This window comes from Cupressus sempervirens, chromosome 8 (genome assembly GCF_028749045.1).
Source record: "Cupressus sempervirens isolate cs-2001-9-10 chromosome 8, ASM2874904v1, whole genome shotgun sequence".
In the NCBI taxonomy this organism is placed as follows: domain Eukaryota; kingdom Viridiplantae; phylum Streptophyta; class Pinopsida; order Cupressales; family Cupressaceae; genus Cupressus; species Cupressus sempervirens.
This window is the reverse complement of record NC_143125.1, coordinates 475,604,946-475,618,123: the sequence shown is the minus strand read 5'-3', so window position 1 is coordinate 475,618,123 and position 13,178 is coordinate 475,604,946.

The following is a 13,178-nucleotide window of genomic DNA, read 5'->3' as shown; positions in this document are numbered from 1 at the left end:
TGATAATGCACCCGCCCACATGACTAAGTAATTATAATGGTACACTGTGTAACAATAAAGAGCTATTGAGAAATTGCCTTCATTACCCAAATCACAAATAAAATGTCCCAAGTAGAATGTTGGACCCCAACCGAGTGATGATAATGACGGAAACACATAACCAAGCTTGTTTTAGAAAAGTATGTGAGAAGGCACCATTCAAAAGATCAAGTAATTGGAGACATGAGTGATAGAGTCATGACAAGAATTAAGTTGAAGGACAATACATGTTTTATTGTTGAATTTGAACCTAGAACTATGAGGGATGCACTTGAGAATGATGATTGAATCAATGCTACGAATGAGAAGATAGATCAAAATGAAAAGAGCAATATATGTACACTGGTACTAAGACCCAAAGACAAAATGCAATTGGAACAAAATGGATATTCTTAAATAAATTGAATGATAAAGGAGAAGTTGTGAGGAAAAAGTCTAGACTTGTTTGTAAAGGTTATGCACAAGAAGGAATTTACTATGGTGAGACCTTTGCACCTATTGCTAGATTGGAAGGAGTTTGAACACTATTGACATATGAAACTTACAAGAGATTCAAAGTTTATCAAATGGAGGTTAGGTCTTCTTTTCTAAATGGAATTATGGAGGAAGAGGTCTATATTGAACAACTTGAAGGATTTGTGGAACCAAATCAGAAGCACCTGGTATGTAAACTGAACAAAGCATTATATGGATTGAAGCAAACATCAAGAGCATGGTATGAAATATTGCTTCCATATTTGATCATACTTGTATTTGTTAGAACAAGTGAAAACAATAACCTGTACTTGAAAAGTGAAGATGAACATAAGGTACTGATTGCAAAAATATTTGTTGATGATATAATATTTAGTGGCAATGATTTGTTATGCAAGTCAATTACATATCAGATGAGTAAGAGTTTGAAATATCTATGTTTGCTGAGAGTAAGTTCTTCATTGGTTTACAAGTTCATCAAACAAAAGGTGGTATATATGTGACTCAATGTAAGTACATAAAGGAGATATTTAAAACATATGGCATGGATGCATCAAGGCCAGTTGGCACCCCTATGGTCACTAGTTGTAAATTGTTTAACAAAGGTAACACTATTGAAGTGAATGAAACACACTACAATTCAATGATTGGAAAGTTGCAATATGTTGTAAACAATCAACCTGATATTACACTTGTAATTGGTATAGTTGCAAAGTTTTCATTTAATCTTAAGCAAATACGTCATTGCAGTAAAGAGAATATTCAAATATTTGAAAGGAATAGAAGACTATGGATTATGGTATAACAAAGATGGTGATTTTGAGCTAAGAGTTTATATTGATGTTGATTGAGTAGGATATGTTAGTGGTAGAGATTTATCTTTAGGAGAAAGGTTGGTTACATGGAGAAGTAAGAAACAAAGTTGTATTTCCTAGTTTACTACTGAAGCTGGGTATGTTGTTGTTGTTTATTATTCAAATAGTGTATGGATTAAGCAATGTTGAAAGGTATGCAAGAGGAAGTCACCAACCTATTACTATATATTGTGACAATATAAGTACTATTAACATATCAAAGAATCCTATGATGCATGCAAAAAACAAGGACATATTATCAAGTATCACTACTTGAGGGAGTAAGTTCAAGAAAAAAAAAATAGATTGGAGTATGTGAAGTCTAAGGAGAAGATTGTTGATATATTCACAAAACTATTGCTTAATGATGCTTTTCAACATTTGAGAGGCAAGTTAGGGGTCCTTCCCCTATCCAAGATTACTGAGCATGGATGCATGTTGCATCAACTCATAGATGATCAGAATATCTTTATGGAGTTGATGCAAGAGTTCACTCTTTAGGACTATTCCTAGAGTTCTCAAAGTGGTTGTAATGAAGCAAATATATTCAATACATGCAAGGTACAAGGTATAGATACAAGCTTTTATAAGTTTCTCACTTAAACTTGTAGTTACCTTTGACATTTTTTCCAAAGGGGAGAGTATCGGTAAAGGGAGAGATTGCCTACAGAAGAATTAGAGTGATCAGTGAAGTGCATGAAACAATGAAGTCTTGTATAGTCAAAGGGAGCGAATGAGTAAAGGGGGAGATGATGCCTATGAACATATGTATGAAGTATAATGTTGATGGGAGATGATGTTGAATGATGTTGATGATGCATGAAGTATATCCAAAGGGTGAGAATATGTTGCAAATCAAGAGAATCAAACATAACGTAGAGATCATAATGTTGTAGAGAACCTGAGTGAAGATACAGAGATGAAGATGTGTTGGTATCTGATGGTTTATTGTTTCATAATGTCTAAATGATATATAGTGTAATGTATGTGTTTCCATCAATGCTGAAGGGGGAGATTGTTAGCCCCAACTGATAATATTATTAATGCATGTGAAAGAGTCATATCAGTTGTTATGTTGTCATTGATGTCAAACCTTAATTGGTGAGACATTATGCTAATTCAACAGAGTGCCATATCATTTGATTGATGAAGAGGATTTGAAGAAAGTATAATGATGATGTAAGAGTTTATAAGTGTATGGTATTAAATGGGCACTTGAATGAGTTAGACTCTGATAGTATAATGTTCTTTTGATTGTTTTACATGATTTGATTAAGTGTTGAGACCATGTATACACAAGAAAGTTTGATCAATGAATGAAGAATTCAAGTATTAACTGAGCTATTATAGTTGTCACTAAGCACTTGAGAAAGAAGTGAAGAATGTCTAGTATTGATAGAGTAGTTACAGTGTTGACCGATTCTAGTATTGACCGAGTAGATGTAATGTTAATTGAGTAATGAAAAGGAAGAACAATTTGGAAAATATTTAATTTGAGACTGACATTTGGTAAAAACAAAGATTGTTCAAGAAGTTTCAAAGATAAGGATGGAAATATTTATGAGATGAACAAATGAAAAATTCAAAGAAGATCTAATGAAGAAAATTGATGATATGAATTGAAGCACACAATTCAAGGTGAAGATGTATTACTTAAGTGTTTAGATTCAATGAATTTGAGCTTAATGAAGATTTGATGATTGTGATTAAGTGACAAAACTTGGAAGATTCTAGAGGAACAACAAGACGTTTTCTATTTAAGGGATAGACACATTGTTCATTATTGTTTGTCAAGTTGAAGGAGATTGATAGCTAAAGGATAACTGAGTTATATTATATTGTGAAGATCAAGAAATAGAAGTGCTAAGTTGATGTTTGAGTGAGTGGATCATTGAGAAGGGATTACAACGAAGAAAGGGGAAAGAGATTGAGCGATAGAGAGATTTGAACAAGCAAGGTTGCGCTAAACCTAATAGATCATTTCAATGTTATTCTCTAACCATTGTAGCGAGAAATCTCTTAACAGAGTGGACCCAACATTCTTATTTGCAAATCCATTATATGGGGACATTATGTTGAGTATTTTGTAAGTCCTTTAAATCAGACCACTATATAGATATTTTGGGAATGATAAGGTCTAGATGGTCTTTGGCGAAAATCCTCTAACAAGGTTACATTAACAATGTGTTTGTAACCTTTAATGAGGTTGGCTCCTAACAGAGCTCACTTCAGAAGAGTAATTTTTTTGGGTTGTCGATTCCCAGATAGTTTTTCCATTAATAGGGTTTCCACATCAAATACTTGTGTCAAACTTGTGTGAATGCTTATTGTGTTGCATGTTTACTATTTATTGTTGCAATTTGGTATCCACATAAAAATTTAACCTCATACCTGGTATATGAAGATGACAGTTAGATGCAAAGTTTAAATCAATTTAAGTTATGATGTTAAATAATGTTACTAGGCTAGAGCTCTAAAAGTTTAAAGAATTAAGATTATGGAAAAGTATTTTAAGGCATGTAGGATAACTGGTTTAACTGATTCGTCCTCCCTCTTAGTTATCTAATAGTTTTCCCCATTCAAAGTGCAGGTACCAAGAGAAAAAGAATGGGGAAGAAAACTCATGCACAAGTTCCTTGTATACAAATTGGTATAGTTTCCCCTATTTTATACTAGAGGGTTTTATGAAGGCATTCCTTCCCTTATATTTCATGATATCAAACATTAATCTTATTACATTTGCCTCTTACTCTTCAAAGGACTTGGAAGACATACCTTCCTTTACAATGGAATAATAAAACCTTGCCCCTATTTATACATAATTGGATGTATATATTTTCTTTGATATAATCAACAATCTGGACTACAATGATTTTCCTCATTGGATCTCCTCATAATAGAAATATTGTTTGTGCTTGCATACTGCCTTGGCTAAGATCAATGTTAGTGATGAAAGCCTATAACAAAATGACTTACGAAAGAGAATAGGATTGAGTTGCATACCATAATATCATTAGCCAAATTTATTATATATTTAGTGAGATACTGCTTGAGTGAACCTGGCTCATTTTACATGTTAAAATTTTTTTTTACCTAAATTTCTCATGTAAAACATTAGGATTAACATAATGATAAATGGATTTACTATAAACATGTTTAAAGCACGATCTTCATAGATTAAATACTTAGTATCTAACTATCCACCAACCCACCCACATAAGATCATAAATAAAAATTTAAAGAGAGACCCATTCTTTAATTAGCAATGACAATTATACACTTATTAGAAGAAGCCCTTTTAATCTAGCAGAATGAATATCATTATCAAATCAAATATTCACAAAGAAAGAAAGAAAGAAAGAATAATAATAATAATAATAATTATATATATATATATATACACACACACTGGCTATATAATTTGTTGTAGATGATATATGAATTTAACATAATGCTTTGAATCTTAAAACATACTTTCTCAGTTATTATAAATCAATAAGTATTGAAAGAGATTATAAAATACCTCCATTACCATACTTACTCATCTTCCTAGATGAAACATAATTCGGAAAAAAAAGTTTACAAGTATCTTTTAGTAAGATATGTCTAGAAAAAATTAGCCTGAAGCAGAAGCCTCTGTTGGACTAATCGCCAATGTTCCCCTTTGAGATTCGTGACATGGCTTAACCGCCTCTTGTGTTCTATAAGTCTAGTGGTTGTATTGGGCATTAACAACTCAATCTTTTGGTGCGACGACAACCCTAGCTTGTAACAAGTGGTATCAGAACTTGGTTATAGTTTGAATCTCCTCATATAATGTTGAGGGGGGATTGTTGGACTAACCGCCAACGTTCCCCTTTGAGATTCATGACATGACTCAACCACCTCCTATGTTCTATAAGTCTAGTGGTTGTATCAGGCCCTAACAAGTCGATCTTTGGTGCAATGACAACCCTAACTTGTAACAACCTCCAGCTAGCAAAGATAAACTAGTTCCAAAACTAGATATGAAGAACATTGAAAAATGATACCAAAGATAATCCAAATATCCAAGACATAGAGATAGCAGGAAATACATTATTAGTTCTAAAGGTAAGACCATCATCCCTGCCTGCTCTTATAATTCTAGAAAAATATTGATTTCTATGAGCAAAAAGAGATAAAATACAATAATTTCCACATAAGTCCATTCCATAGAACATGAAATTTAATGATCTAATAAACAACAAAGAACAAAAATAATTCATCGAGAGATAAGGAAAAATAGGATAGAAGAACTAATTAGGCTTAGAACCAACCACTACACTGAAAGAAGAAAAACCTCCAATCCTATAGAGACAAAGATTTATGTTGAGGATATATACATACATATACAAGATGAAAAAAGGCTATCCATCTTGTAAGAATTTTCCTAAGGGCAAAATTCACCCAGGAACTAAGAACTCAAACACAAGCACACAGTAGACCAAAGTAGATATGATCAATTAATTAGAGTATGTCCGAATACATTACTCTATTCAAAATGTGATCATATCTACTTTGGTCTACTGTGTGCTTGTGTTTGAGTTCTTAGTTCCTGAGTGAATTTTTTCCTTAGGCAAATTCTTACATGGTATCAGAGCAACTTGGAGATTTTCTCATCACATAGCCGTTCGAGACCATCATCTTGCTTCATCGCCGCAGCCTGACTCTGGAGTATCGCAGAAATTGGGAGTGTCCAGCATCAGATCTGACCTCACCATTGCATCTGGAACGCTGATTTGGTGAAAATTGGCTACAAAGATGCCGACCCTAAGCCAAAGTCGATTGTGAGGCAATTTTTTTTGCATACCGGCACCTGAAGGACCGATTTGCAAAATTGGTATATGATCATTTCAGATCTGTACATTTAATTTTCAGATCTACACTTTTTTTCATCTGCATCTCTGCTCTTTTTTTGGATTTGCATTATTTTTCAGAAAAAATTTGGCCATAGGGCCATAGGAGAGATTTTTTGCAGGTGAAGATTGAAGCTTGTTGGTGCAAATCTGCTATTTGCATTACATTTAGAAGGTCCAAAAACTCCCAAATCAGATTTTGTTTCATCCAAATCGGACATCTGAGGCAAAATCTAGAGTGATTTGTTTTTAGAGGCGCAGCGGCGATTCAAAAAAAAAACAGCAACAGCAATTTTCAAACAATGATATCTTCCTCATACAAACTCCTTTTTCGAGCAATTTTTTTTTGTTTTGGGGTAGGATTTCGTGATCTACACATTGGTGCAGATGGTTTGAGATCTCTATTTAAAAATTTTTCTACAACTCCAAAATCTCAAATTTTGCCACTTAAAATGCTTTGTACAGGCTCATCTGGACTCCAAATCAGGTTCTATTTTTTTTAAAAGTGCATTTTTTTGTCTACTTTCCAGATCTGCAATCACATTATAGGTTTTGTAGACAGAAATACAACTTTCAGAAATAGGCCCTAAATTGGCAAGTGGCTTTCAAGTGCCAACAACATCTTTTTCAAGGGGGGTTCTTTGATTCTTTGGGGGTTCATTGATTGATCTCATGGAGTCTTGTCAAATTTTTCTACCATGTAAGAATTTGCCTAAGGGAAAAATTCACCCAAGAACTAAGAACTCAAACACAAGCACAATTGTAGACCAAAAATGGATATGATCAATTAATCAGAGTATGTCTGAATACATTGCTCTGTTCAGAATGTGATGTTCAACACACTAGGAGTGCCTGTATATAAAGGCCTCTCAAGAAGCACCTACAATGTCTCTAGAAACAACCAGGAGATAAGACAGCCAAGCACCTTATCCAACATTCTAGATGAATGGATAAGAATGACAAAGTATCATATGTGTGTAGAAGATTCTTGTGTTGTAGACAACATGTGCTTAAAAGAGGTGCGGACCCCTGTGATGTCATCAAGACAACTCACAAGAGTACACAAACTCCTAAGTGTCTCACAAATAAAATAATGCAAAATAATTAAATAATGCATTAACCTAAGTAAACTTAAGTAAGTCTAATAAGTAAATACTTATTTACACCAACACATCTAAAAAGCATCAAAACATAGAGGAAAGGAAACACAAAATAAAGATCTAACTAGTTAAGAAGAAAAAAAAAAACACACACACACACACACACACACTCTCTCTCTCACATATGTACACGTGCACAAACATGTGCGCACAAACACACACACACACACACACACACACACACACACACACACACACACACAAAGAAAACAAGGAAAAATGGAACCATAGATAGGAAGTGATCCAATAGAAAAACCAAAGTCAAGATCATCAATACACTAGATAGGAAAATGAATATAAAATATTAGTATATTATGAAAGTGTATTATTTAGATTTAAGAGTATCAAAGTTTCTCCATAGCCAAAGTATTATTAAAAAAACCAATTTAACTAGAGGTTAACAAAAATTAAAATAACCCACTATTCCTTGTTTACACAAACATAGGACCATGTTAACTTTGTCAAAGTAAGACTATGAGGTTGTCAGATTCACCTTCTTCTGTAGAATCCACCACCACTATAGGATCACTCGCTTTGATTTTCTTCAAAATAGTAGGGAGGATCGGTCTATGCTATTCTATGTCTAGGTTCTTGACTTCCTTTAGTACCACATAACCTTCTACTGATAAATAGTGAAAGAGCCACATAGAACCTTGAGAAGGGACCACCTTCATCCACCTAAGAAAAATGTGGATGTTTCATTTCATTTCCCCCTAATGAAGCTTAGAAATTTCTGTATTCTTGAAAGTAATAATGGGTTTCCTAGTTATGTCCTTTGGTTCTTCCAACATGCCCACATCAACATTCATATAGAGTTCTGGGTTGGGGATTTATTTCTAGTCATTGATTCTATATATCATGTTCTCTAGACCCCCTTAAAGGTTTTCTTTAAAGATCATCTTGCAAAGGCTAATGATCAATTTCTTTCAAAAATTGCCATATATTATGCAAGCTGCAAAAGAGCCTATAACATCAACATTCCAATGATATGTATAACTACAATAAAAATGGGGTTACCCAATTGCCAATTCTACAACCCTCCTAGTCAAATCATCTACATCATTAAGGATGTGATTCCATCATTTCGGGAAGATTTTACCCCTGAAGCCCATTTGCCTAAGTTTGAAAAGATGAACAACTCAGATGCTAGTTTCCATGACTTAAGCTAGAAAGAAAAAGATGACCCAAGAAAGATGAACTCGTATATTTAAAAGAGTCCAAAAATCCTTGAAAGCTTGTTATGATGAAATGGGAGGGAACTAAAAAGTGAAGCACGAAAAATAAGCTCCAAAGTTGTAATCATGATTACACATAGATGTAGAAATAATGTTAAAAAAGGCATGTGTCTACTACCAGTGACTAAAGTAATCATGATTAATAAAACATCGAGCATAAATATAAATGCTTGTTAAAATCATCATGATTTAGAGTCTAGGGTAGTTCTAAAACATTAACCCCATCCGCCCCTTTATTAGCTAAAGAGTCTTCCAAATAGTTCCCTTCTCTATATATTTGGGAAACTAAATAATTTTGAAAAAGATTTAACATATTGCAAACTTGAGCTAATTTAGAGTTGATCTAATTGGTTGTTTGGCCTTGTGAGTGTTAAATATGGACCTCTAATTCCACATACACTTCAACATGATCATTATTTTTCAATAACATCCCAAAATGAATATGAGATTATTCATTCGGTATGTCTACACAAGGCAATCTGTTGCCTTCTAACTAGAAGGGGTTTTACTATTCACTCTCAGAATCGAGAGTTCAACACCTAGACCAAACTAGTATGAAGGATTTATGAATGCAAATGCAAATCTAATATATGTTTTTTATTGCAAAGATTAAGAATTAATCTAGATGATTTTCAAATTAATCTAAGAACAATGAAAATCACTTAAAGCTAAATTAATGCATTTTAGTCTAAATGATGAGCATGTACAACAAAAGAGATTCAAATACAAAGCACTTGAGTGATCAATCCAACAATGATTTGATACTCTTCATGTGCATCCTTCCAAATGAGAGGCTGGGGGTCTCTTTTTATAGAATCTTGAACTCGATCGATGGTCAAGATTAAACCGAGTGTACGGTTCAAATTGAATGTGAGATTGAGTCCTCCATTTTTATGGAGTTGAATGAGATAAAATAGGAGATAACATTGATCCATTCAAATATGTGCTCATAATTATTTTTCTAATTAATTAAATAGTTAGTTTCAACAATTATGATAAGCATATTTAATTTAATCAATAAATTTAATTCCTTTTTCATATGAGATGAATTAGGAAAGAATATTGATCCATTCAAACATGACATCATAATAAAATATTCTAATTAATTAAAATAATTACTTTCAACACTTATGATATGTATATTTAATTAAATCAATGTATTTTAATTCATATTTTATGTGTATTAGCTAAAAAGGGTGGCTTTAATTTATTTAAAGTAATAAAGACTTATAATTAAATTAATTAAATTAGGAGATTAATTTAGCTAATTTCAATCAATATTTAGGAATTAAATAAAGTATGTAATTAATACACATTAGTATTTTTTGCATTTGGCAATTAGGTCAAGTAGAGATGATCAGAATAAAAAATGCCTAGTACAATAGCACTTAAATTTGATCAACAAATAAATATTGTAAGATCGATGTCCTGAAATTGGTTCAGAATACCAATGTGCCAATTTAGGGGTATTACATGCCTTTCCTAAGCTACGTTAATAATTACTTGTGAGTCTCCTTCTATTACCATGTTTTGAATACCCAGATCTATACATCTCTAAATCCTTTCAATAAAGCTTTTGACTCTGCTATTTTTTTTGAAGTTTTTCCTATTGGTTTTCCATAGAGAAGAATAGAATTACTATTATGATCATGAATTATTCTTCCTATGCTTACCACACCTAAACTCATTTAGCTCCATCAAAGTTTAATATATACTAACCTATTTCTGGAGGCAACCTTTCCTCTAAGCTAGCTTTCCCGCATTTTCCATAGTGGTTAGGTACTACCTGACCATTTAGTTTTTTTTTTTTTCCCCTATTTTCTTCAGTCCACTGAAAGAAACTTTAAAATTGTTTTTGTTTCTAATTCTATTATTAGCTACTTCAGAGATGCAATCTTCAATTTAGTTTATAATATTCTCCACACTCAATTTCTTATCATGAAACATTCTCCTATTTCTTTCCTTCTAAATTTTCTAGGCTATGATGGATAGAGAGACATTCCATAATAATCCAAATTTATTATTATAGTGAAAAGTGGGCTAAAATTTGGTGTTGTTTATGAAATTATTAGCAAAGGTTAATTATCACCCTATTGTTTGTGATAGTAATTGCCAACATTGTTTAGAAAAATGGCAATCCCATGAAATATCGTTTACATTTTCCTCACGATGTTCACATAATGGGCATCTAGAGGGTCCTTCAAAACCTAATTTTTGAAACCAATAGGCTATTAATATCCTTTCTTGCATGGTGGTCCATAGGAATGTACTATCTTTTAGGAGATAATTCTTTTTCTAGCTAAGATGTATGGGAGGTTTGAGAGGGGGGTTATACAAGTTTTATCAATCACTCTATAACCTTCCTTGATAATGTATTCACTTGAATTAGACTTACTCCAAATTAGTTTATCAAGCTTATTCTTAGGGTTGAGAACTCTTGCTTCTAAAATTTCTACTATTTCATGTTTTTCAATGTTAGCTAGTAGGGTGCTAGCTAAACTTTTCCATTGCTAGCCCAATCCTAGCTTTCATGCAGAAGACAAATATAGCGTGAAGCTTACCACCCCAAACACCTTTTCCAATTTCTATACTTCTTTTATGGATTAATGATTTTTCAATACTAGGGTAACCACCCCAAGAATCTTCCCCAAAATGAGTTGAATCCCCCAATCCTATACCCCAGGTTAGATCTTCTGATATGGAGTCTCTACATTTCTAAAGTTTTATACTCTAGATCCATTTGGTGGATTCTTTGTTCTAAAAGTACCAATACTATCATCTCCTTCCAAGTATTTATTGTATATCATTCTAGCCCATTTCCTATCATTTTCCTTATATAATCTCCATACAAGTTTGGCCCCTGGTGCCAAAGTTTGATTAAGCATATTCTTAATACCTACTCCCTCTTGCTTCAAAGTTGGCAAATTTGATCCCATTTAATAAGAACTATTTTTCTCTTGTCCGGTGTTCCCTACTAGAAGAATTATATGAGTTTTTTCTCTAAATTTTGTTTAGCTTCACTAGATAAGGGAATACATGACATTTAATAGGTAGGTAAAGTTGAGAGAACTAATTTTATCATAGTATCTATGCTTGTATTTGTAAGCCATTTCCCTTTCCAACTATGATTTATCTTACCTTAGATGGGGTTCCAATATTTAGACACCCTTATACCTTTCTCAATTGGAATGCCTAGACATCAACAAGGAAAGTTCCCTATCATGAAGCCTAAAACTTGGCTGGTTCTTGAGGTTATATTCCCTTGGGTGTTAAGAAAAAAAATCATATTTTCAACATTGACCTTTTGGCCTAAGGCTTTTTTATACTCCTCTAAGATTTGGTTGTAACTTTTGGCTTCTCAAATACAACTTTTACTTGGTAGGCTTGTATCATTTGCAAATTGTTGATAGGTTACATTATCTACTCTGTCATTTATTTTAATGCCTATAATTTGACCTTCCAAGTTTTCCTTCTTGATGCTTCTCCCAAATTCTTTTGCCATTATCAAAAATAAGAATGAGGACAATGGATCCCCTTGCCTTAGTCCTCTTAAGATTTCAAAGAATCCTTCTAGGAATCTATTAATGATGACTGAAAATTTGGGTGTTGAAATGCAATTGTAAATTAGGTTAATCCATTTTTTTGAGAAGTTGAATGCTTCCAAGCATTTGCAAAGGAATCTCCAATCAACCCTAGCATACACTTTTTGTATATCTAACTTGATTAGCATACTAGGTTCTTTTGTTTGTTGGACTAAATGAACTAGTTATTGAATGATTATAGTTCCATCAAAGATAGATCTTCGTGGAACAAAACTTCTTTATTCTTTTGAGATTATTTTGCCCAACAAAGATTTAAATCTATTGGCAAATTCCTTGGATACAACTTTATATATTGCATTGGATAATGATATTGGTCTAAAATTGCTTGGACTCTCTACTTTGTTCTTTTTCAGAATAAGAGCTAAAAAAGTATTATTGACCTTTATTAAGAAATGACCCACTCTTCTAGAATTTTCAATGGCTTCCCATAATTCATATCTAAGAAAGTGCCAACATTTCTGAAAGAAGATAGCCTAGAAACCATGTGGACTCAGGATTTATTAGGGTGGAGTTTAAAGAGGGGTTTCTCAACCTCTTCTATGGATAGACTTTGATTGAGAAGTTTATTTTCAACATCAGTTATAATTTTGGGGTTATTGTTCAGTATCCTAGTTTGTGCTAATAGATCTAATCTATTTACTCGATTGTATAGGGAGTTGAAAAAATATAATATAGTTTTCCTAATTTCCATAGAGTTCTCTTTTATTATACCTTCATTCTTTTTAATCTTCATGATTATGTTAATGCTTCTTCTAAATTTAGTGTTGTTATGAAAGAATTTAGTATTGTTATCTCCCTCTGAAAGACAAACTTAACTAGATTTTTGTTTGCAGAAGACTTCTTTTCAAAAAATATCTTTATGTTTTTCTATTAGCAATTTTTCTTTGACATAACTTAAATCATTCATTCCATCCTCCATTATTTTTTCTTCTAATTC